Source organism: Agelaius tricolor, unplaced genomic scaffold, assembly GCF_023055355.1.
Source record: "Agelaius tricolor isolate 1412-34295 unplaced genomic scaffold, bAgeTri1.0.p SCAF_29, whole genome shotgun sequence".
NCBI classification, from domain to species: domain Eukaryota; kingdom Metazoa; phylum Chordata; class Aves; order Passeriformes; family Icteridae; genus Agelaius; species Agelaius tricolor.
This window is the reverse complement of record NW_027269289.1, coordinates 5,621,244-5,644,674: the sequence shown is the minus strand read 5'-3', so window position 1 is coordinate 5,644,674 and position 23,431 is coordinate 5,621,244. Positions and strand designations below refer to the sequence as shown.

Here is a 23,431-nt window from a genome sequence, read left to right as displayed (position 1 = left end):
AAGAGCATGTTCTTATTTGGGATTATTCACAAAGCTGCTGCTAAAGAAGTCCCAAGCAGGTTAAAAAACCCCAAAAAAGAAGAGCCTGCTCCTATTTGGGATTATTCACAAAACTGCTGCTAAAGAAGCCCCAAACAGGTGAAAAAAACACACAAAAAAAAAAAAAAAAAAAAAAAAAAAGGAAGACCCTGTTCCTATTTAGGATTATTCACAAAGCTGCTCTTAAAGAAGTCCCAAACAGGTTAAAAAACCCAACCCTCATGGAAAAAAAAACCCCTCTGTGCTGGATGGGAATCAATGCAGCTGAAAATTTGCACTTCCATCTGCAGAAAGATTTATGGGGGGGAAATAAGGTAGTGCCTGGAACGTGCCAAGAAGATTCCTCGTTTTTTAACTACCTGCGTGTGTTTGGGGCATGTGCCTCCCTGAAACACAGAACAGCCTCGTGTTATCCCAGATCCTTCCCTTGTCCTGAGGAGCTGCAGAGCTATGAACCACGGCAGAGGTACCTGGAACCTCTCTGAAAGCAAAATGGGATCAAATCCCATTAATCCACTCTTGGAAGAACTCATAAGTGAGCCCTGAGTAACCCTCACAGCTTCTCTTTGCATACAGCAAACAGGGATTTGCAGATATTGAAGTTTTTAAGGGCCATTTTACCAGAAAAAAAAAAAAAACAACACAATTTTCTGGGTTATTTAGATACCTTGAAATATCATTATGGTGTTCACACTTTCAGATTAACCCAATGAAATTAATCCAGTGCCTGCTCTTTATTTTTCTTCACCAATTGAACAAGTTTAGGAAGGGACAGAGCCTCTAAATTCTGGGAACTCAGGAAACCTTGCCAGAATTACTCATCCAGAGAGTGAAAAGATTTAAGTTCAGGTCCTGGGCCCTGACCAAGGGTTGTGGCCACCACCTTCACCCAGGCCCCCAGAGGAGCTGAGCCCTGAGCGCTGCCAGCATCAAAATGTTCACTTTCCTTTTCCAGCTTTAGGAGAGTTTCAAGGGTTTTTCAGGTCTCCAATATTCAGGCAAATAAAACCATGGATTGCAGGAGCAGTTGGGTAAATGGGATGTTCCCAATTCCCTGCATTTTAGACCCGTAAAACACATCAGAAATGTGGGGTTTTGGTCTCACAGCTTCTCCACAATATTTGGGATGTTCCCCATCTCCTTCATCTAAACTGCTGGGGGCGAGAAGCAAACCTCTGTTTGAAACACCCAAATTTAATGTACAAAAACCCCTAAAAAACCCCATTTTAGCTGAGTGTATTCCCCACTGGATATTCCCAAGGAACAGCTCTCCTGAGTTAGGCACTTTCACCAAAACCCTCCAAGGTTTTATCTGGAATAAATACCTGGATAAGGCCTCCAAGGCTTTATCTGGAATAAAGATCTGGATAAAACCTCCAAGGTTTTATCTGGAATAAAGATCTGGATAAAACCTCCAAGGTTTTATCTGGAATAAATATCTGGATAAAGTCTCCAAGGCTTTATCTGGAATAAAGATCTGGATAAAACCTCCAAGGCTTTATCTGGAATCACCAGCCTCGTTTAGCTCCCAGTGTAAGATTAACTGAGCCAATTAAAGATTAATGGAAAGGAGGGAAAAAAAATACAGGATATTTTTACCTTTGGAGACTTCTGCTTGCTGACCATGCAGGCAGGAGCACTGAGAGGTTGCCATGGTGCTTTTTTGGGAATGTTAACACCACGCTGCTCCAGGGCTAATGAAGGAAGACAAACATCACTGGATTTGCTACGAACTCAATGAAACAGCACCAACAAGTCGAGAAAAAAACGCTTCTAAAAATCAACGTTTTCATAATTCTAGAGAGGCAGAAAGATTTCAAAAGGTTTTCCAGCTGGTCTTACCTGCCTTTTTCCTGTTCCAGGTGTCCAGAGCAAAGAGTGCTGAGGATTTTTGGTCGCTCCTCACGCCGGTGTGTGCAAGACCCAAGGAAAGCTAGGAGGTTGTACAGTTATCTCCCTTGGTGTAATTCTAAACTATACAACCTACTACCTCAACCTGGATGCATGCAGTCAAAAATTCATAACCTCAGGGGCTTCTAATTACACAAAAATAAAAACCAAAAAAAAAACCAAAAAAAAAAAAGGCCTCCAAATCCTCAGTGGTTTAATTTAGAGGGAATAAACTGCTGGGGGAAAAGACACCAAGCCCAAACTCAGCTCCCCACGATGGAAATGGGATAAGACACAACAAGCCAGGGTTATTCCTGCTGGATTTGGGTGAGATCATGGAGGTTTTCACGCGAGATGGAATTTGATTTTCCCCTGGCCAAAATAATGGTGTTCCCCTTCCACAGCAGATTCAGAACATACACAGACATATTTATTCCTTAGAAAGCATTTCAAGAAGGCTTAGGGTGAAATTTGTCTTTTCCCTTCTGAACACACCACGCTGACCTCGACCTTGGCTCCTGGGTGTCTGAGGGATGTGCAGGAATGGGGCTGGGGGAGAACTGCAGAAGGGGCACAAATCCTGAAGTGAATTTGACCCTTGCACCAAAGGGTCCAAATGAACCATGCTGGGAAATCACCTCAGCAGGCAGCCACCTTCCCTTCACAAGGCACACATTTTAAACTTGCATTAATGCAATGTATTCATTCCCAGCCTAACAAGCAGGATGTCATCCTTGTGACTCACCCAGCACCCACCAAGGTAGCACTTAAATCAGAAGACTTCCTGGGGTTTATTATTTTAATTTTAATTTTAATTTTAATTTTTATTTAATTTTAATTTTAATTTTAATTTTAATTTTAATTTTTATTTTTATTTTTATTTTATTTTTATTTTAATTTTTATTTTTAAATTATTATTATTATTATTATTATTATTATTATTATTATTACTATTACTATTACTATTACTATTACTATTACTATTACTATTATTATTATTATTACAATTATTATTATCATCCCCAAATGTGCTGGTGGGGCTGGAGCTGCCCCTCAGCTGAGTCCAGCCCCTGGCACAGGAAGGAGATTCCAAGGGAATCAAACCTCAGGGATGAACATTGAGCTCTGCTGAATTCCCAAGACAAAGCAGAATTCCTGATGATGGAAAAGGCACTGCCCTGCCTTTACACCCCAATCAGAATTCAGCCTGCAACAGCAGGAGAACACGTTGGAAAAAATGCAAAATAATCTTTCTGTGATGTCTGAGTGCCCATGGTGCTGATGGTATCCCAATTTCTCATGATTCCATATTTAGTAAAGTTTACTTTGACCAAAGAGTGGAAATGCAGCATATTTGAGTTAGCAGCAGAGAGCACAGGCACTGTTAACTGTTTGATCAGCTGGAGCAGGGACCAAAGCACAGCTCTGGATAAGGAGCTGGATAAAATCCCATTATTCGTGCCATTACTTGTGTCATTACTTGTGTCATTATTTGTGCCATTATTTGTGCCATTGTGCCATTATTTGTGCCATTATTTATTTGTGCCATTATTTGTGCTATTATTTGTGCCACTGTGCCACTACTTGTGTCATTATTTCTGCCATTACTTCTGCCATTGTTTGCCATTGCTTGTGCCATTGTTTATTTGTGTCGTTATTTGTGCCATTGTTTCTGCCATTATTTATTTGTGCCATTATTTCTGCCATTACTTGTGCCATTATTTGTGCCATTATTTATTTGTGCCATTATTTCTCCCATTATTGGTGCCATTATTTTGCCATTGTTTGTGCCATTATTTGTGCCATTGTGCCATTATTTGTGCCATTATTTGTGCCATTATTTGTGCCATTGTTTGTGTCATTATTTGTGCCATTATTTATTTGTGCCATTATTTATTTGTGCCATTATTTCTGCCATTATTGGTGCCATTATTTGTGCCATTACTTGTGCCATTTTTTGTGCCATTATTTATTTATGCCATTATTTCTGCCACTGCTTATGCCACTATTTGTGCCATTATTTCTGCCATTATTTATTTGTGCCATTATTTATTTGTGCCATTACTTGTGCCATTTTTTGTGCCACTATTTATTTGTGCCATTATTAATTGTGCCATTATTTGTGCCATTAATTATTTGTGCCATTATTAATTGTGCCATTATTTGTGTCCCTTCGTGTCCCTTCACGTCCCCTCTCTGTGCCTGCTCTGGGCAGGGACACACCAGAGGCAGGCACAGCCCTTGTGATGCTTCCCTGGGGTGGCACCGAGCTCCCTGTTTGTTTTCTGGTGATTTTTGTCAATTATGTCTTTACCCAATTAGCACAATCACACCTAATTACGCAATTAGGGTGGATCTGTAATTGAATAACAATGCTGTGACACGTTATCGATGTCAGGGAGATTCTGCTGAACGCGTGGAGCTCTGTGCTCCTAAATCAGCTCCTGGGGCCCCAGTGCCTTTTGCTGGGACCCCTTTTAGGCCTCTTGCTGTTTCAGAGTCCCAGAAATGATTTCACCCTTCTGGGGACAAAAGGGAATCTCTGGCCCAGCCCAGCCTTATTCTAAAGCTCCAGTGTAATTAAAAAATTGTGTTTTTTCTCTGCCTGGAACTCTCTGGTTCCTGAAGGAAACGTGATTCCAGCTGCTGTCCCAGCACAGAAATGCTGGCATTCACATCCACTGAATATTTTTTTTTTCTCCAAAAAGAGGCAGAATTCCACTGGAGAATTCTTCTCAGGCTCCCCAGCTCTGGAGCTCCCACCTGCCCACGCCAGCAACCCCACAGACACCAGGACCAAGCTTTGGTCTGCGCTGGGAAGTTTTCACTCCTCACTGGTTTTACTCCTCCTGTTCCCTTCACTGGCTTCAGGTGAGAGAAAAATCCACAAAGTTCCTTCCCCTTCTGACATTTCCTGCTGAATTTCCCCCAAGAGTGAGGTGAGAATCCCAACCCAGAGCTGGTTTTGGGAACTGCCTGGTTGGAATATCCCATTCTTTTCAACCAGTGGAAAGCAGCAATTCAGTCACACAGAAAAGCAGGGGTGCAGAGGGCAGAATATTCCCAAAAAATGCCATAAAACAGTGCCTGATGCATGAATCCCCTGCTCTAAATCACACATTATGTGCATTTGCAGACCTCCTGACTTGGAGCAGGATTCCAGCCATGGGCACTCACTATGGAAAGGTGAATTTTGTCCCATTCTAATCAGGAAAATCATCAGCTGAGGGGTGCAGAGGGCAGAATATTCCCAAATAATTATTATATATTATATATCTTATATTATATATATATATATATATATATAAAAATATATTGTATTATATATATTATATTAATATCTATAATATATATTATAGATATAAGAATATTAGAATAATATAAGAATATTCCCAAATAATTATTATATATTATGTATCTTATATAATATATAATAATATATTATATATATTAATATCTACAATATGTATTATAGATGTAAGGATATTATAATAACATAAGAATATTCCCAAATAATGCCCTAAACCAGTGCCTTATGCATGAATCCCCTGCTCCACATCACACCTTATCTGCATTTATAGACTTTGAACAGGATTCCAGCCATGGGCACTCACTATGGAAAGGTGAATTTTGTCCCATTCTAGTCAGGAAAATCATCAGCTGAGCTTTGGCTCTGCCCCTTTGGGGCTGTGACTGATGCAGAAGAAGGAGGAGCTCACCTTCCCCTTCCCTCTCAGAGCCCAGGCAGGGCAAACACCCCCAAAGCAAATGCACTTCCTGAAGTCACTGAGCAAAAAATAAATACAAAAACCCCACAAATGCCATGGTTCCAGCTGGAGGGCTGAGATCCCACTTGCCAAATTTCAGCCTGGAGTGATTTTTCCTTTTTATTGGGTTTTTTTTTCAGACAGGAGGGGGTTTTTTCCACACTGGAAATGCTTGACACGATTCCTGCTGCTCACCTCGTTCCTTCAGCTTTGTTTGGTGAAATTTTCTTAGAACTTGGTTGTAATGAGGAACCTCAAGAGGTCCAAAGGTTTACCCAGCTCAGGGAGCTCTCCCAGAATTCTGGCAAACACCCTAAAAAGGGCTGGGAGTCCAAGAGGCTGCAAAGTAGGGAGAGAAACCTCATCTGGGCTCAGCAGAAATCCAGAGCAAGTAAATATTTTGAAAGCTCTCCAAAATTTTTCAGCTCATGACAAAAACCTTGCCTCAGCTTTCAGCCGGGGTTGCAGCAATCTGAAGGTTTGCTCAATATTGCATTTCAATCTCTGGGTTTTTCTAGGGGAAAGGTGGCTGAGCTCTCACTCCTGAAACAAATGTGATTTTTGGGAGGAGCTGGAGCATCAGCCCTGGCTGAGAGAACAGAACCTCACAGCTTCTCTTTGCATTCAGCAAACAGGGGTTTGCAGATATTCAAGGTTTTAAGGGCCATTTTACCAGAAAAAAAAACAAAAACAAAAACAAAACAATTTTCTGGGTTATTTAGATACCTTGAAATATCATTATTGTGTTCACACTTTCAGATTAACCCAATGAAATTAACCCAGTGCCTGCCCGTGCTGATCTAAGGGGGAAAGTGGCCCAAGTCATAAATGCTGATGGCTCCAAATGACCCCAAAACTTTTTAAAATTATTTTTTGGTTTATCCCAGGCCTGCTTTGTGACTGAAAGCCTGCACAGCACGATCTGGACCTGGAGCCAAGGCCGGGCTCAGCTGCATGTGAAAAAGGAAGGAGCTGAAGGAAGCTGAACCAACACCTCCAGGGGGGATTGCTGGGGCTGGATTTCACCATGAAGCTGCCAAAATCCAACCAGGGGCTCCCCAGCCCATGGGAGCACTCCCAGCTCAGGGAATGCCACTCCTGCAGTGCTCCTGAGCAGGTGCCTTGGATCCCTCCCCTAAAAACCCTCCCCTCATTTTCCCCCTTTATTTCCTCCCCTACTGATTAGAAGCAAATAAACAAAAAGAGAGGGAGGAGGCGGGGGAGAAAAAAAAACCAAATAAAAAATCAGATTACTGAAATAACCAGAATACTGAAATTTATCTGCTTTTTAAGAGTTGAACCAGATTTGATGATCTGAATAAGAGAATTTGGATAGGGTTCAAATTCCAGGGTGCACAATTCCACTCTGCTCATCACGGATCCCATTTGCCACTGCATATGGTTCTCCTAATTATTGTGTGCTCCTCTGCTGACAGGGGCTCACTGTGCTCCTCACCAGGCTGGGGAAGGAGGGAACACACGAATAAATTCCACTTTTCATCCCTCAGTGGGGACCACGAGACATCCCTGGCTGCAGGAGACCTTACAGGTGTTCTCAGGGAGCAACGGGAGTGAGAACTGGTCAGGGAGAAATGGCACAGTGATATTTTGAGGGAGGAAAAGATTTAGAATTTAATTTTTTTTTTTTTAAAAAAGAGGAGATTTGGGTAACCTTTGCTTCCTCAGAGAAGAACTTCTGCTGCTTTCAAGTCTAACACTGGCCAAACAAGCCTAGCAAAACCTCCCCAGATGCAGCCACACAGGAGGGTTTTGGGGATTTTTTAACCTTTAAAGCAGCCACTCTGCCCATTTCCAGAAAAAGGAGCTGCATTAATGAAGGCACCGATTTTTGGAAAGGATTTTGGGACATTTTGGGGTAATTCCCACATCCAGGTGCTCTGGTTTGACTCCAGCAGTGCCTCTTGAAGTCCCCCTGCAGCCTCCAGGTGGGTGAAGGGCTCTGCTCTCAGCACCTCATATAATATAATATATAATATATAATATAGTATATAGTATATAGTATATAGTATATAGTATATAGTATATAGTATATAGTATATAATGTATAATATTTATAATGTATAATATTTATAATGTATAATGTATAATATATAATATATAGTATATAATAGATAATAGATAATATATAGTATATAATAGATAATAGATAATATAATATTATATATAATATGTAATACAATATTATATATATAATATATATAACATGTAATACAATATTATATATATAATATATATAACATGTAATACAATATTATATATATAATATATAGCAAGACATTAGAATATATGAGATATAATACATAATATTAATTATATGTCATGTATAACATATAATATATTCTATATAATGCATAATCATGAATTATATTCATGATTATGCATTAATATATTGAATATAATGAATAGTAATTTTTAAAGGGGGAAATAATAATAATTTTAAAAACCCCTTGTAAGCACAGGTTTTATTTGGTTTTATTGGATAGGCTGAGCTCAGAGAAGCTGAGCTGCTGCTGCTGTTCCTTCCATCCTCCCTGCACAAGGCTTTCCTGAGCCTGTCCCACAAAGCTGAGCCACAGCAAACCCCAAACTCACCCCAAAAAAGCCAGGAGCAATCAGCAAACACGTGAAATGCACCTTAAAACGAAACGCACTTTAAAACTCAACGAGAACAGGTTTTACTGGATAAGCTGAGCTCAGAAAAGCTGAGCTGCTGGTGCTGCCAGAGGTGCCCTCCTTCCCTGAGCCTGTCCCACAAAGCTGAGCCACAGCACACCCCAAACTCACCCCAAAAAAGCCAGGAGCAATCAGCAAACACGCTCAGCCTCAGAAATAACTCCCTGCTCCTGCTCCCAGCAGCTCACCCCACTTCTGCTGCCACTTCTCTGGAGTTTCCTTTCTAAGCACCCAGCTGTGTTTAGACCAAGCCTCTTGCCAAAAGGAGGTAAAAAAAAAAAAAAAAAATTCAGATATTGATTAGCAGGTCCCAATTTATTCGGAGAGAAATTGCACTAAAGAGAAGAAAAAAAGAAATCTGTTTCTTCTTTCCTCTTTTGTGGTTCAATTATTGATTTCCTAATTAAAAAAAAAAAATCAAACCAAATGGGGCGGGGGGGGAGCTCATTTTGGGACATCTCTGACCCAATTCCCCTGCCAGGGGTCCTTTGGCACTCTCCAGGCAAAGCCACCCTGAAGTGCCAGAACAGCCTTGACCCATCCAGAACATCCTTGACCAATCCAGATCACCCTTGACCACTCCAGATCATCCTCAACCACTCCAGACCATCCTTGACCACTCCAGATCATCCTCGACCATTCCAGACCATCCTTGACCAATCCAGATCACCCTTGACCAATCCAGATCATCCTTGACCAATCCAGATCACCCTTGACCAATCCAGACCATCCTTGACCACTCCAGAACATCCTTGACCACTCCAGACCAGCCTTGACCAATCCAGACCAGCCTTGACCACTCCAGACCAGCCTTGACCAATCCAGACCAGCCTTGACCAATCCAGATCATCCTTGACCATTCCAGACCATCCTTGACCAATCCAGATCATCCTTGACCACTCCAGACCATCCTTGACCACTCCAGAACATCCTTGACCACTCCAGACCACCCTTGACCAATCCAGATCATCCTTGACCACTCCAGACCATCCTTGACCACTCCAGAACATCCTTGACCACTCCAGACCATCCTTGACCAATCCAGACCATCCTTGACCAATTCCAGGCTTTTCTCAGCCCATTCTACCCCAAATGGCTTCACAGAGGAGGGACCACCCGACAGAAATATGGATTTTATTGGGTTTTCCCAGCTCATTTCCCCTTGAAGCTCAGACTAAACGAGCCCAGGCTTCCCCTGGAGTCAGCACGTGGGAACCCAAGGTGATGAAAATTCACAGCATTTAAAAAACCAACCTCAGAGCTGCCCAGATTATTCCTAAATCTTCTGGGAAAACAATTTTTTACTGTCCCACCCTCCTCCTGCTGCCATGGTGAGCTCCTGCTCACCCCACCATGGATGGAGCATCCTCAAAATCCCCAAGGAGAGCTTGGCTCCAGGTGCCTGTTCTGGGTAAATCCCACCACAGAACAGTCCAGGGGCAAGAGTTCTGCTGGAAAGGACTCATCAGCTTTTATTCCTTGATTTCCCATCCAAACATATGGGGAATATTCAGGAACAGCTTTTATACCCAACTTCGCATCACACAGGGCACCAAAATCCAATTTTTTCCCCCTTTTTTTAATCCTAGTTTCAGCTTACAGGGAGAAAGAAAAGTGGTTGGACTTGCCTGACTTCGTTTTAATATAAATGTTTAATACAACTTCTATGATAAATAGAAAACACGTAGAAAACCCTGGAAATTCAGCAAAGAGGGGGAAAAAAAAATCCCTTTTTTGGCCTACAGCAGCGTGTGTCAAAGCAGCCAAGTTCAAACCAGAGAAATTTAAAAGTGGAAATGCAGAGCAAATCTTTGGTGGAATTAACACTGAAAGCTGCTGGAAAGAAATAGTCAGACTTTATTTTGAGTTTACAGCCTAATTATTTTCATATAGACTCTGTACATTGGGGTTTTTAAAAAATGACTTCTTCCAAAATAATTGTTCCACTCTCCCAACTTTAAAGTTGTTTTTTTTTTACTTTTCCACAGCAGCCTTTGCACTGCCAGCTCCCATGGGTTTTTTCCTGTCCTATCCTTTCTTTTGGATTTTCCAGCACGATTCTTTTCTCTTAGAAACAATTTGAAAAGACACAAACACCAAGAAATTGGGAGGAATGGGGTTCTATAATAAAGTGGTTCCAAGTTCCTGGATATAAAGGAGGAGCAGTGATTGTTCCTCTCACAAATTCCTGGACTGAGCAAGGGAAGAATAACTCCATGTTGCAAATGGAATAAATGAATTTATTTTCATAAATGAAATATTTCAAATATTATAAATGAAATGATTTCATTAATGAAATAGAAACAAATGAAATTGTTTCATAAAAGAAATGAAATTATAAATGAAATTATTTAATCTGCTCCAGAATCAGCACAAGAATGCTCCCTATCACAGCCCCATCACCAGAGCAGGGCAGGCCATGGGTGGGATTGAATTTCTTCATCCTGATGTCAAAATCAACTCCCCCCATCCCCTTTTCCTCAGCACCACGAAGCAAAGTCCCCTTTTGGGCACTGAAAGCTGAGGGAGAGATTTGCAGCTCCACTTTTATATTCCTCTAAATAAAAATAAAAATCAAAAAATAAAAATAAAGATAAAAATGAAAATAAAAATAAAAATAAAAAAATAAAAATAAAATAAAAATAAAAATGAAAAATAAAAAAAAAAAAAATTAAAATAAAATAAAAAATAAAAATAAAAATAATAAATAAATAAGAATTAATAAGAATTAATAAAAATTAATAAAATAAATAAAAATAATAAAAATTAATAAAAATTAATAAAAATTAATAAAAATTAATAAAAATTAATAAAATTTAATAAAAATTAATAAAAATTAATAAAAATAAATGAAAATAAATGAAAATAAATAAAAATAAAAGAGGGAGGAGGGGGAAAAAGAAGGGAGGAGTGAAGAATATTTGAAGTGCAGCAGCATCCCAGGGTGCTCTTGCCAGCCAGCCCCAGACCTATAGATACAAGCTTGTGTGGAATATGAGCACAAGTTCGGATCTACGGGTTTGTGGCAGCAGGCAGGGATTCCTGCTGGCACTGACAGGGTTTGGGGTCACGTTTAGGGGGGGTGGAAAGAGAAAAAAACCTTTCTGCAAGTGGAATTTCTGGGTTTTAGCCAGGAGCTTTCGTTGTCTCCAAGCCCCTCTTTGGAGGGTGGGAGTGGATTCTTGATTTTGTTCTGATATAAAGCCACAGATTCCTGCCCTCCCATGGGAGCCTCATGAAAATCAGCAAAATAAAAGAAAATGAAATTTCAAACCAACCAAAATAAAGCTGATCTGTGGTTCTTCCTCACAAGCACTTTGCTGCACAGAATTTCTGGTGACTGCACAGCACTGAGGTTAACAGGAATTGGATTAACAGGCAGCACTGGAGGTACATCACTAAAACAGGGTGGGAAACCATCCAACAGCAAAATTTTGGAATACAAACAGAATTCCAACACACAGCCACCCCCCCACCCTGCAAAAAGCTGTTTCCATTCTGGCAGCCTGGCTAAACAACTGCCTGGGAGTTGTTTTAACTTTCAGAGAAGTCATTACTGGGCTGGGGTTCTACTTTAATTCTATTTTTAAAGGCAAAAAACAAAACCCCTGTCACTGTGCTGAACGAGCTGGCACTTCCCCCTAACCTCAACCCTGCACTTCTGCCACACAGACAAATATAAAAGTTCTTTAGGATTTCTCTAATAAAGCTTGAAAAGCAAAGTTTTGCCACCGCAAGCAGGAGGGGTCCCCTCCTTCCCCTGAGGTTTCCACATTTTCTTCCCTGTGGAAGGAATATTTCCCATTTTATTGGTGGGGAAAAGCAGCCTGGCTGTGAGCTCCACATGGAGCTGGTGGACAAAATCACTTGCTCAGAGTGGCACCAATTTTTCACTTCTTTTCCTTCAGGAGACAAACCAGATGAATGCAAGTTAATATTATCCTCTGTAAAATCAAACAGGCACCACTTGGAAAAGAATTTTGCTATTTGGATGCTGTTAGAACCCTCTTCTTTTATTTTTTTAATTTTTTTTTCTGTTCAGGTTCTTAAAATAAATCGCTTCAACCTTTCCAGCCTGGTAAATATGCAATTATAAAATACAAATTTTTCCTTTATTTAGAATCGCTGGGTGGCGAGGAACTCCTGTTATAGATGTTAAACTTTCACCATCTGCCCAAAGGTTATCTAAATTCATCCTCCAACCTCACATCCCTCTGCTGACACTCACCTTAGAAGCATCCAGCTTTTCCCAAAGTTTTCAGCAGCCAAAAATTCGTTGCTGCAGCATCTTTGAAAATTGAATTTTCGGGGGGAGAAAACTCAGTCCCTGCAGTGGTGGAGGCTGGAGCGGGGCAGGGATTGTGCCCTCCTTGGGAACAGAGCTGCAAATGGAACACAACAAATGTTACCCAGCCAAAAATAACCCCAAGCCTCCAGCACAAAGCTCATTTATTGCAGGGAACCTGAGGTTAAAATCCAGGTTGTCCAACAGGGCCTAAAGGTGCAATTTTGGGGTCAGCTGTTGCTGGGTGCACCAGGATTTCTTCCTGGAAAAGGGAATTTTGCCCTCAGCCCCACTGTGTTGTGAAAAACACCATCAGACGGTTTCTTTATATTCAGTATATTCATTTTCACCCTGATTGTGGGAAATTAATTTGGAAATAATTTTTAAAAGTTGAATGGAAGGTTTATGTGGTGTGGTTTCTAGAAAGTTTGGTTTGGTATGTATGGTGTATAAGGTTTGTATGGTGTATAAGGTTTATATGGTATATAAGGTTTATATAGTATGGTTTATAATAGAAGGTTTATATGGTTTTTATAGAAGGTTTCTATTTGTATGTAAATTTTTGAGATAAATATTGATTTTGAAATGTTATAGAATAGGGTAGTCAAACAAAAAAAGCTTAACCTGACATGTAATGTTCTTTACATTCAGTTATGTGTATGAAGTCAGCTAATTTGAATGTCTCTGGTAGAAAAACATTTGATTCTTTTATATGAGATGATCTCACTGAAATCACCATGAGGTTACATTTTCCTCACTTTATCTATTTCCAAAACCATTTTCTTCCTTTTCCATTAATTCCCGGGCCAATCTCCTTTCCCTGGGACAGGTTAAATCCATGAAAAAACCCAAGCTGCGGAATTTGGGCGGCTTTTACACGGGACCCGTGTCCCCAGCTCTGCCTGGAGGGGACACCCAGAGCCAGAGCTTCGAGGAGCCCTGCACATGCTCCAGGAAATGTGGGATTTGTTGGGAAAACCCTCCCTTTTCCTGCTGCACCTCCCACTCCCCACCTGATTGGCTTTTCCAGCACAAAAGGGAACGAGGGGAGTTGGGATCCATCACCAGAGGGGGGGAAAAAAGGGAGAAAAAGGGGGAGAAAAGCAGCAAGAGCCACCCCTGGGAAAGCTCCAAAGAAATTCCCACTGTAAATTTGATTGTGCCCCCCTGCACAATTTGATTGTGTCCCCCTGATTGTGTCCCCTGAGAGCCCTGGAGCAATGGGGCACAGGGAGGGCATTCCATGGCACCCGGGGGCTGTAAATTGCAAATACCCAGGAACCAACCTGCTCCTTTTGGAAAACAAACCCATGGGCAAGCTTTAAGGCAGCAAATTGAGAAATGCAGCAGCAAAGCAACAGTTTTGTTTGTTGAAAAATACTGATTTTTAATTTTTTTTTTTTTAAATGAGAGCTGCTTTTTCAACAAGAATTTCACTTGTATCCAATATATTCAGGGGGATTGAAAGAGAGCCATGGATTTGCCAAGATGTGGGGTTGGAAACGTTTTCCCCCATTGATTAATCCCAGAGCTATTGTACCTTGTGAAAACCTGATGAACACACACACAGTGGCAGAAAATCCATCAGAGGCAAACAAATCAATCAGCATCAGCCTGAATTTGCCTCGAATGCTGAGATTACAAATAAAAAGTTTCAACCTGCACATTAAGGGATTTATATTCAGGTTTCTCAGATCCTTACACTGAGCACACTTTGCTTCATTATTAATTTTACAACATCAGTGATCACAGGATCAACAAGGCTCTGCTACGTGGGACGGCCAAAAACACAGAATATTTTTATCAGTAACAACCCAATATAAAGCTGGTGTTTTAAAGATTTATATCCAAAGGAATGTAGATGGAAATATGGGGATAGAAAATCTCTGAAGATCTAACATTGGGGTTTGGTCTGTGGGTGGTTTCCTTGCAAACCACAAAGCAGAAATGCCCTGTCCAGGGAGATCGATCACCACGGAATGCATTGTGCTCCTGAGCAAAAAGCTGTTTGCAGCCATTTCGTCCTTCTGCCCCGAAATTCAGGCAAATCAGACACACAACTGTGAAATAATTCCCATTCTTTTCTCCCCAGTTTTAACCCCAAGGTAATTAGGCCTATAAATATATATATATATATATATATATTTACATACACACACACATGCACTCTATCCTAGCAACTTTTTAAGGATTTCTTATGAAATAATTTTAAGGAATGAGAAAGGAAAGGGAGATACTGACTGAGAATCCGAATTACCTCAGCAGCATTCTGCAGGGTTTCCTATGGAACGTGCGCTGCCATATTGCTAGGCCCAACTCCTCGGGAACGCATTCTGGAAGACAAAATATTTATGGATATTTTCATGGCATATTTTCAAGGAATGGATGCTGTTTTCCTACAGGCAGAGGCTACAGCTTGTAGGAGCAAAAAAGAACAGCCCAGCTCCTACCAGAGAAACGCCTCCCCACCTCCCAACATCCTCATTTTTAAATTGGTTTTTTGGATGATTATTTCCCGTCTTCCACCTTGGCTCAACCCCCCCCCACAAAAACGTGGAAATAAAACATTCCTGGGAACACAACCACTCCAGAAGTTTGCCAGTGCTGTTCCCACCAAATCCATTCAGGAAAAGAAAGAAAGGAGGACGAGGCGAACGCCTTCCCTGGCAGCCAGCGACACGCACCAACTCCTGCAAGTGATTAGCTCTGCTCTCCAGATCCTCACCCCAAAACTCCAGCTGGAGCAAGCAGAATCAAAGAGGAGCATCGTTACCTGCTTTGGAGGAGGTTCCCCAAGCAAGCTTTTTGAAGCTTGTTGACTCTTTTAACACTGATACAAGGAATAATTATTTCTCGGTGCCGGCGCGATTGTGAAAAGAGGAGAAGCCCCGGGTTGTGGTGGCTCCGTGGATGCTATTCTTTTTGCACCACAGCAGGATTCTTGGCTGCCAGTCCAAGCTGCTTTCACTTGCCAAGTTTTAAGATGCCGGTTTTGCCTTTCATTTTATTGTTCCTTTCGCAACGTTAAAGAGCGACTTAAAAAAAAAAAACACAGAAAAAAAAAACCCTAAAAAAAAAAAACCAACCCCATGCACAGCTGCTATCGGGGAGGGGGGGAATTATTTGAATTTTGCACAAGAATGGAGATGAGGAAGGAGAGCTCTGTGATGTAACCACAACGACACCCACAGAAATATTCCCAATATGAAGGGGGACGGGCCGGCTCCCGACGCTGGCCAGGAGAGCAGGGAAGAGCAAAACCCAAACCCAGCCAGAGCCACCAGCAGCCACGGCAGAGGTGGAGGTCGGTGCCTCTGCCCCCTCTCAGCACCAGCACCTCGATTTCTCGTCCCCTCAAGGCCGTTCCTCCCCACTGAGGGTTCATCCAGGGGTGCAGGGATGGTGGGATTGGGGAGCAGAAGGATTCCCCCCTTTTTTCCGTGATAGGATTCACCCATTCCCAAACATGCCGGCCTTTCTTGGATGCAATGCCCCTGGGAAGAAGCTCCATGGAAAAGCCTCTTGGTCCCAACTCCCTCCAAACACATTCCTTCAGCGTAAGCCACTCAATTTAATTTTAATAATTTATCAATAGATCATTTTTTAATTTTTTTCCCTTTTTTCCTGTTTTTTTTTCTTTATTACATTTTATTTTTTTTAATGAATTAATTTTTAAAAAAAAATTTTTAACCATTATTATTTCTTAAATCCCCAACTCCACCGCTGAGGAGTTGATTTATTTCATTTTCCTTGACGTAGAAACAAAACTCCCGGGACCCGTGCCAGGGCTCGAGCGCATTTAAATGAACAAACAGCAACAAAAAAAGTTGTTTGTGATCCTTTTGGGCCGGAATATTGAAACCATGATGGGGGTTATGCTCTGTGTACACCATAAAGTGCAGGATTATGGAACCCTGAGCCACCACTTGGTGCTGCAGATGTTGGAGGGACACAAACTCCAGATGTGGGCAGGGAAAATCCCCGCTCGGTTCCTCAGTTCCCTGTTGGACACTGCTCCTTTTCCCAGGGCTCTGGTGCCTTTATCCCAAAAATGGGAGCTGTTCCCAGCCCTGCCAGCAGCTGCTGGGTGTGCAGGAGGTGATGGAGGCACTCCCATAATTTCATATTTAAAGGGAAAATCCTGAGTCCCAAACTCCAGATGTGGGCAGGGAAAATCCCCACTCGGTCCCTCAGTTCCCTGTTGGACACTGCTCCTTTTCCCAGGGCTGAGGTGCTTTTATCCCAAAAACGGGAGCTGTTCCCAGCTCACAAACAGCTCTGCCAGCAGCTGCTGGGTGTGCAGGATGATGGAGGCACCCCCATAATTTCACATTTAATGGGAAAATCCAGCCTGAGTCCCAAACTCCAGATGCGGGCAGGGAAAATCCCCGCTCGGTTCCTCAGTTCCCTGCTGGACACTGCTCCTTTTCCCAGGGCTGAGGTGCCTTTATCCCAAAAATGGGAGCTGTTCCCAACCCTGCCAGCAGCTGCTGGGGGTGCAGGAGATGATGGAGGCGCCCCCATAATTTCACATTTCCAGGGAAAACCCAGCCCGATCCCAAGTTTCTGTGCAAAGCCACCGAGTCTAGAACAAAAGCAGCGTGAATTAATAAAAGGGGGAAAGGAAAAACAGAAGCTTTGTTCTAAAGTGGAAGCAGAAGATGTGAAATTTCAAAATCAGATGGCTGGGGCTGTGATTTCTTTCATTTAAATGAACTGATCTGTTGCTAAACTGCTGCTCTGGTGCCAAGAAACTTTTAACTCCTTCGGCTCAAAGCCTGCTGAGTTTTGCTGTTTCCTCTCTTCTCCCAGCCAGGCAGAGATTAAACCAGAGGGGAGAAGTGAAAAGGGGAGCAGGGAGGAAAAAATCTGAGGGCATCAAAAGGATGAGGGGATGAAACCCACAGGCAGAGCACAAAAGAGCTCCGGGAGAATTTCTGCAGGACAAACAGCGAGGTTCTGGTCCTGCAGCCTTCCCAAACCTTGGAGAGGAGACAGAAAGGCCTTGGAGCTCCCCAGCTGCACCTCCAGCACCGGGAGCAGGGCTGGCAGCAAGGAAAACCCCAAAATCCCTGAAATCCCTGACCTGAGTGATGGCAAACGTTCACTTACCGAGAATGCCAAAGCATTTCCAACAGAACCCCCTTCCCTACACGTGTGAGAAAGAACAACCAAAAAAAAAAAAGCTCTCAAAACCAGCCCTAAAAAAAAAAAAAATAGCTGCGTTTGGGTGGAAGTTCCTACTGCTTTTCCATTTGGTTTTGGGGTTGTTTTGCCCACGACAAAAAAAAAAAAAAAAAAAAAAAAAAAAAAAATTGAATTAAAAAAAATAAAATTGAAGAGAGACGTGTTGTAATTAGAGGTAATTCCAGGGGAAAAATATCTACCTGTAGAACAAAAAAAAAAAAAAAAAAAAAAAAACAAACCAAACCAAAAAACAAAAAAAGAAAAGAAAAATATATTTCTGCATTTCTGCATCTCCCACTTTGCAGTTCTGCTGCAGTTCCCCCTAAACTGCTGCTGCTTGCTCCAATCTGCTGCCTGCTTAACAACGGAATGACAGGCAACATCTGTTTGTATAGAAGCCAAGATCAAGCCTTCAAAATGTTTTTTGGCTCAGTTTCTTCTTTTTATTTTTTTTTTCTTTTTCTACCCCCTCCCCTTGGAAATAATAATTAAAAAAAAAAAATAGAAGCAAAAGAAAAAGTAAAAGCACCCAGGAAGATTTTGAAACAACTCAAGTGAGGCTGCAACTCTTTTCCCCTTGAGTTATTTCGAGGTACAGGGCTTGGAGGAGAACTCTGCTTTTCTCCACCCTCCTCCCCTGCTCTCCCCACCCTTCAGCCTCTCTCTTGCCCCGTGCTATTAATAAAGTATCACAGAAACTGGGGGGAAAAAAAAAATAAAATAATAATAATCCAACGTACCTTGATCCCTACAAGGCCACTCCCTCCTATGGGGAGGGAGGGGGTTCTTCAGGAGGCAACTAAAAAAAAATGGCACAGGGAGGGGAATATGGGATTCGGGGACAGACTGCCACAGTCCTCTCACCCTGGTGGGTTGGTTTTGTTTTTTGTTTTTTTTCCTCCTCTCCTCCATTTTACAGACTGTTAAATATATTGTTTGGAAAATCAAAGGGGTTGTTATGAAATGAAATTAAAAAAAATAAAAAATAAAAAAAAAAAAGAAAGAAGATGCGGGTGATTAAAATAAATAAATTTTAAAAAGAAGAAAAAAATTAAAAGCAAATCAGCCCGGCTCCAAATACAATTCCAATGAGTAACAATGTCAGGCTGGTGCCAATGCTGTGGCAAATCGGGAGAAAGCACAATAATTCCACATGCTGAGATGTGAACAACTGGAAAGGAACCAACTCTGGGCAAGTCACAATAAAAACTATCCCAGTGCCCCCAGCCCCTCTGCCATCCTTCTCCGAGGGTACAGAGAGGGGAAAAATAAAATTAAAATTAAAATGAAGCCACTAATTTAACAAAAGGAAAAGGCAAAACAACACTGAGAAAAAAACTCAGGGAATGTTTTATTCGCTGGAGATTTGGGACAACGCCGCTGCACTCACACGTACGGAAAAAAAAAAAGGGGGGGGGGGGGGAGAAAAAAAATGAAATAATCAGAGAAGTTGCTAAGGAGACTGGTGTAAACTGGGAACGCAGGCACATTTGTGGCCTTTCCCCCCGTGCTGCATCTGGCATTCCGAGCACGCAGCACTGCGGCACCATTGCACCAGCGCTGAGCGCGGCCCCGCACGGCGCTGCCAAACCGAACGGGTTAAAGGCGCCGCTGGGTGCGGAGGGCTGGGGCGGGGACCTGGCTGCGGGATATAAAACACAGGAGCCCCAGCCTGGGAAGGGAGTTTTTGTTAAAGAGGAAGCGTTCTCTGGGTGGATGGATGGGGAGCGCTGCGAGGCTCTCGCTGCCTTTCTCTCCTGTCCCGCTTCTGCTGACAAAATGCCCCTTTCCCTGGCAGATGTCTGAATCCCTGCCAGATCTAACGATGTCCGACCCACCAGACGCTGGGGCCCGCTCTCCCAGCACGCTGGGCTCGTATATCCACATTATATCCATATATCCACATTATATCCATATATCCACATTATATCCATATATCCACATTATATCCATATATCCACATTATATCCACATATCCACATTAAACAACCTTGATTTTCCCTCCTCCCTTCAGTTTCCCCCCCTGCCTGTTCCCTGGATGTAATATTTTCACCTTCCACTTTTAGGAAGGGATAGATCAAATCAAAGCCTGAGCTATTTGTGTGTGGTGCCTGCTGACCTTGTCTGGGACAGGATTAAACTTGGTGAGGTTTTCTTTATTTTTTTTTTTTTTTCCTGGTTGTTCCTTGATTTGGATGCAGGAAATCCATCTCTTTCTTTAAGCCCTCCTTCCCTCTCTGGCCCATCTCAAATCCTCTCCTGCTGATGGGCAGCTCAGAGGGATCACTCAGCACCTGCTTTTCCTGCTCCTTTTGTGCCCTGCTCTGGGGGAGATGAGGATTTCCATCCTCACACGAGGAACCCAGGAATCTACAAAACCAGCAGCAGCAGCACACGTGGGGAAAGCCAATTTCATGGGCTGTGCCTTGGAGCATTCAGCATTCAGGAGGACTTGCAGCTCCCAAGGAAAATTCTTCCCATGGCAGGGGCTGGAATGAGGTGGGATTTAAAGTCCCATCAAATCTGGGATTCTCTGCGTGAGGGATTGTCCTGAAGGCAGCAAATCCCACAACAGGAACCCAGAGCTCCCCAAGGAGCATCACCTTTGCTTTCTACCCAGGACAGAAGCACAGGAGAGGGAATTCCTTGTGCTCAGCCTCGGGGGGTTCCCTGTCCAGGTCACCCCAGGCAGGAGAAATATTCCATGAGTTGGGAGCAGGGATCAAGGTTTGACTCACCTGACTGCTTGTCTTGGTTTGGGAGAGCCCATCTGAAAGGAAAACACCAAACCAACAAGTTAAAACTGTTCATTTGAGATCCAGCGTCTGCCCTAAAAGCAGAAATCCTCACAAAAAACAGGATTTTGTTTCTCTGAGTTAAACCAAAGCACACAAAACAAACATTCCCCTTTCCTCATCTTGCTCAGCTCCTTTGTACAGGCTGGTGCTTCTGTCCCAAAACCCAAAAACGTGGGGTTGAGGCACCTGCCTTGAGGTCCACACACCAGGAAACAGCTGGAATGAGCCTTGAGGGGTTGCTGGGGCTGAGGAAGGACAAACAGCTGGAATGAGCTTTGAGGGGTTCTTGAAGGAGATTTTCACTTCCACAGCAGAGCCAGGAGAAGGGATCAAGCCACAGCTCCTCCTGTCCACGAAATCCCAGTTATTTCCACTTCAAATCAGTGGAATTGGTACCTAAGCAGACACTGGGCTGGGCTGGGGCTGCCCACACTCCCCTGGGGGAGCAGGAAAACATCCCCTGCCTTTGGCCCTGCACAGCCACCTGCAGCTGCCCTTTGAAAGCTCACCCTGCACAGCACAAACCCCCAGCCCTTTCCCATCCTAGCAAAGCACCAGGCCCTGAGCAGCCCCAAAAAGGAGCCCTGGGCAAAGCTCCTGACTGCACAGGGCACTTGGAAGGCTCCATTGTGGGGAGAAAGCTGAGAAATAGCAAGAAAAATCACTTTGAACTGACAGAGAGGAGGTTTGGTTGGGATATTGGGGAGGAATTCTCCCCTGGCACAGGTAAATTAAATGACCTGAGCTGCATTTACTCCACATTATAGGAACACTTAAGTGGGGTTTTCTCCTTCTTTTCTGGGGATTTATCTCCTCTGTGGATGCCTCCAAACAGTTTTATTATCTCCTAGATATTTTTAGATATTATTACTTCCTGGATATTATTTTTTCCCTGCCAGAGCTGCCCTGGATCCCTGGCAGTGCCCAAGGCCAGGCTGGAGCAGCCTGGGATGGTGGAAGGTGCCAGGGAGGAGCTGGATGAGCTTTAATGTCCTTGCCACCCAAACCACTCCGTGGCTCTCTGGTGAACAGCAGAAGAGGCCAAAAGATGCTAAACCCCAGCGCAGGTGCAGCACCAGGTGCTTTCCACACCTTCCCACTTTTGGGGCCCTGAGCTTTTCAGAGGAATTTCTGCTGCTGAGCTCGACTGAGTGGGGCTGCATTTCTGTTTTGGTTGCCAATTGGAAGCCACTATTTTTATCCCCAAGTCCCCCAAAGCATCTGTTTCCCTGGAGCTATTTAAGATTTCCTTTTATAAGACCTACTTAGAGGTGTATCATTATTTTTAAGCGTTACTCCATGCAGCCACGCTCCATTTTATCATCATTACAAGTGTCATTACCCCTGCTTTCAACTGGGGAATTTAAAGGAGAGATAAAATCCTTGCAGGGGGGGGACTGAGAGTGGCTTCCCCTCCAGCAAATATTTTGGGATTGTACCTGCCTGCCACTTGGAACAAGCTGAAAGGAAAAGAAATCCCAAGTTATCTAGGAAAAAAAAATATCTAGGAAATAATAATAATAATAATAATAATAATAATAATAATAATAATATCTAATAATATACAGGAAATAATAATATCTAATAATATCTAGGAAATAATAATATCTAAAAATATCTAGGAAATAATAAAGCTGTTTGGAAGCATCCACAGAGTAGATAAATCCCCAGAAAAGAAGGAGAAAACCCCATTGCAGTGTTCCTATCGTGTGATGTGAATGCAGCTCAGGTCATTTAATTTAGGGAGCATTTTCCCTTCTGCAGTTTCCCTCATGGAAACTCCACCTTGCTGCTGCTGGCCATGGGGGTTTTTATGGCCTCATCACCAAGAAAATGAGATTTTCTCCAATCTTTTCCCACAGCAGGCAAACCTCACCTTCTTTTTTGTTTTGTTTTGGGTTTTTTGGGGGGTTTTGGTTTTTTGGGTTTTGTTTGTTTGTTTGTTTGTTTGTTTGGGGTTGTTTTTTTGCTTTGTTTGGTTGTTTTTTTGGGTATTTTTGGATTTTTTGGGGTTGTTTTGTTTTGGTTTTTGGAGTTTTTTGGGGGTTTTTTTGGGGTTTTTTTTGTTTTTTTTTTTTTTGGTTACAGACACCACAATTTGGGCAGAGAAGCACGAGGCCCAAATCCTCCATCTCTGGGTTCAAGCTGAGGCAGAGCAGGAGTGATGCCTGAAACTGCAAACACTCAGATGGGACACAAGACACCACCAGGATATGCAGAATTTCCATCCCTGACAAGCAACAGCCCAAATTTGACCCAAGACTGCTGATATTTGGAATAAAACTGTCTCAGAGCAGTTAAATGCAGCAAGTGGGGAAGGGAATCATGACTTATGAATGGTTTGGATGAATTTTTTTTCACACCTGTCAGAGTTTTCTAGCAAGAAATTTTGACCTCTACATGCCCTGTTCTAGAAATCCCAGAGAGAAAAGAAAATTCACCTTCTTCCAGCTTGAAATGAAAGCTGTGATAAAGGTAAATTTTAACAGCAAACCAGCGCAGCTGATCCTGTAAACTCTTCTAGACATACAAACCTTCAGGTACAAATTAATTTAGCAGAAAATAGATGTTGGCACACCTAAAGAAAGAGTCCAGAAATTCCCCTTCCTTCTTCCCTTCCCTCCTGACCTGTCAGGAACCAGGAGGACAAAGCTTCATCCATCAGAATGTGACACAGGCAAAGAATTTATCCAATTAAGGGGATTTCAGTGACCATGACTGACTAAACACAGCTTTGGAGGCACAAAATTAATTCTCCTTCACATTGATCC

General features: G+C 42.5%; 1 long non-coding RNA gene across 7 annotated transcripts in view; it reads right to left on the bottom strand.

Moving 5' to 3' along the window:
- Positions 1-23,431, bottom strand: part of LOC139600902 (uncharacterized) — a 160,483-nt gene that overhangs the window by 14,946 nt on the left and 122,106 nt on the right. For all 7 annotated transcript variants that reach the window (XR_011682703.1, XR_011682706.1, XR_011682704.1 and 4 more), the window contains 4 exons: positions 20,601-20,632; positions 14,933-15,008; positions 12,619-12,772; positions 1,639-1,733 (listed from right to left, as the gene is read on the bottom strand). This is a non-coding gene — a long non-coding RNA (uncharacterized lncRNA). The remainder of the gene's footprint in view (positions 1-1,638; positions 1,734-12,618; positions 12,773-14,932; positions 15,009-20,600; positions 20,633-23,431) is intronic.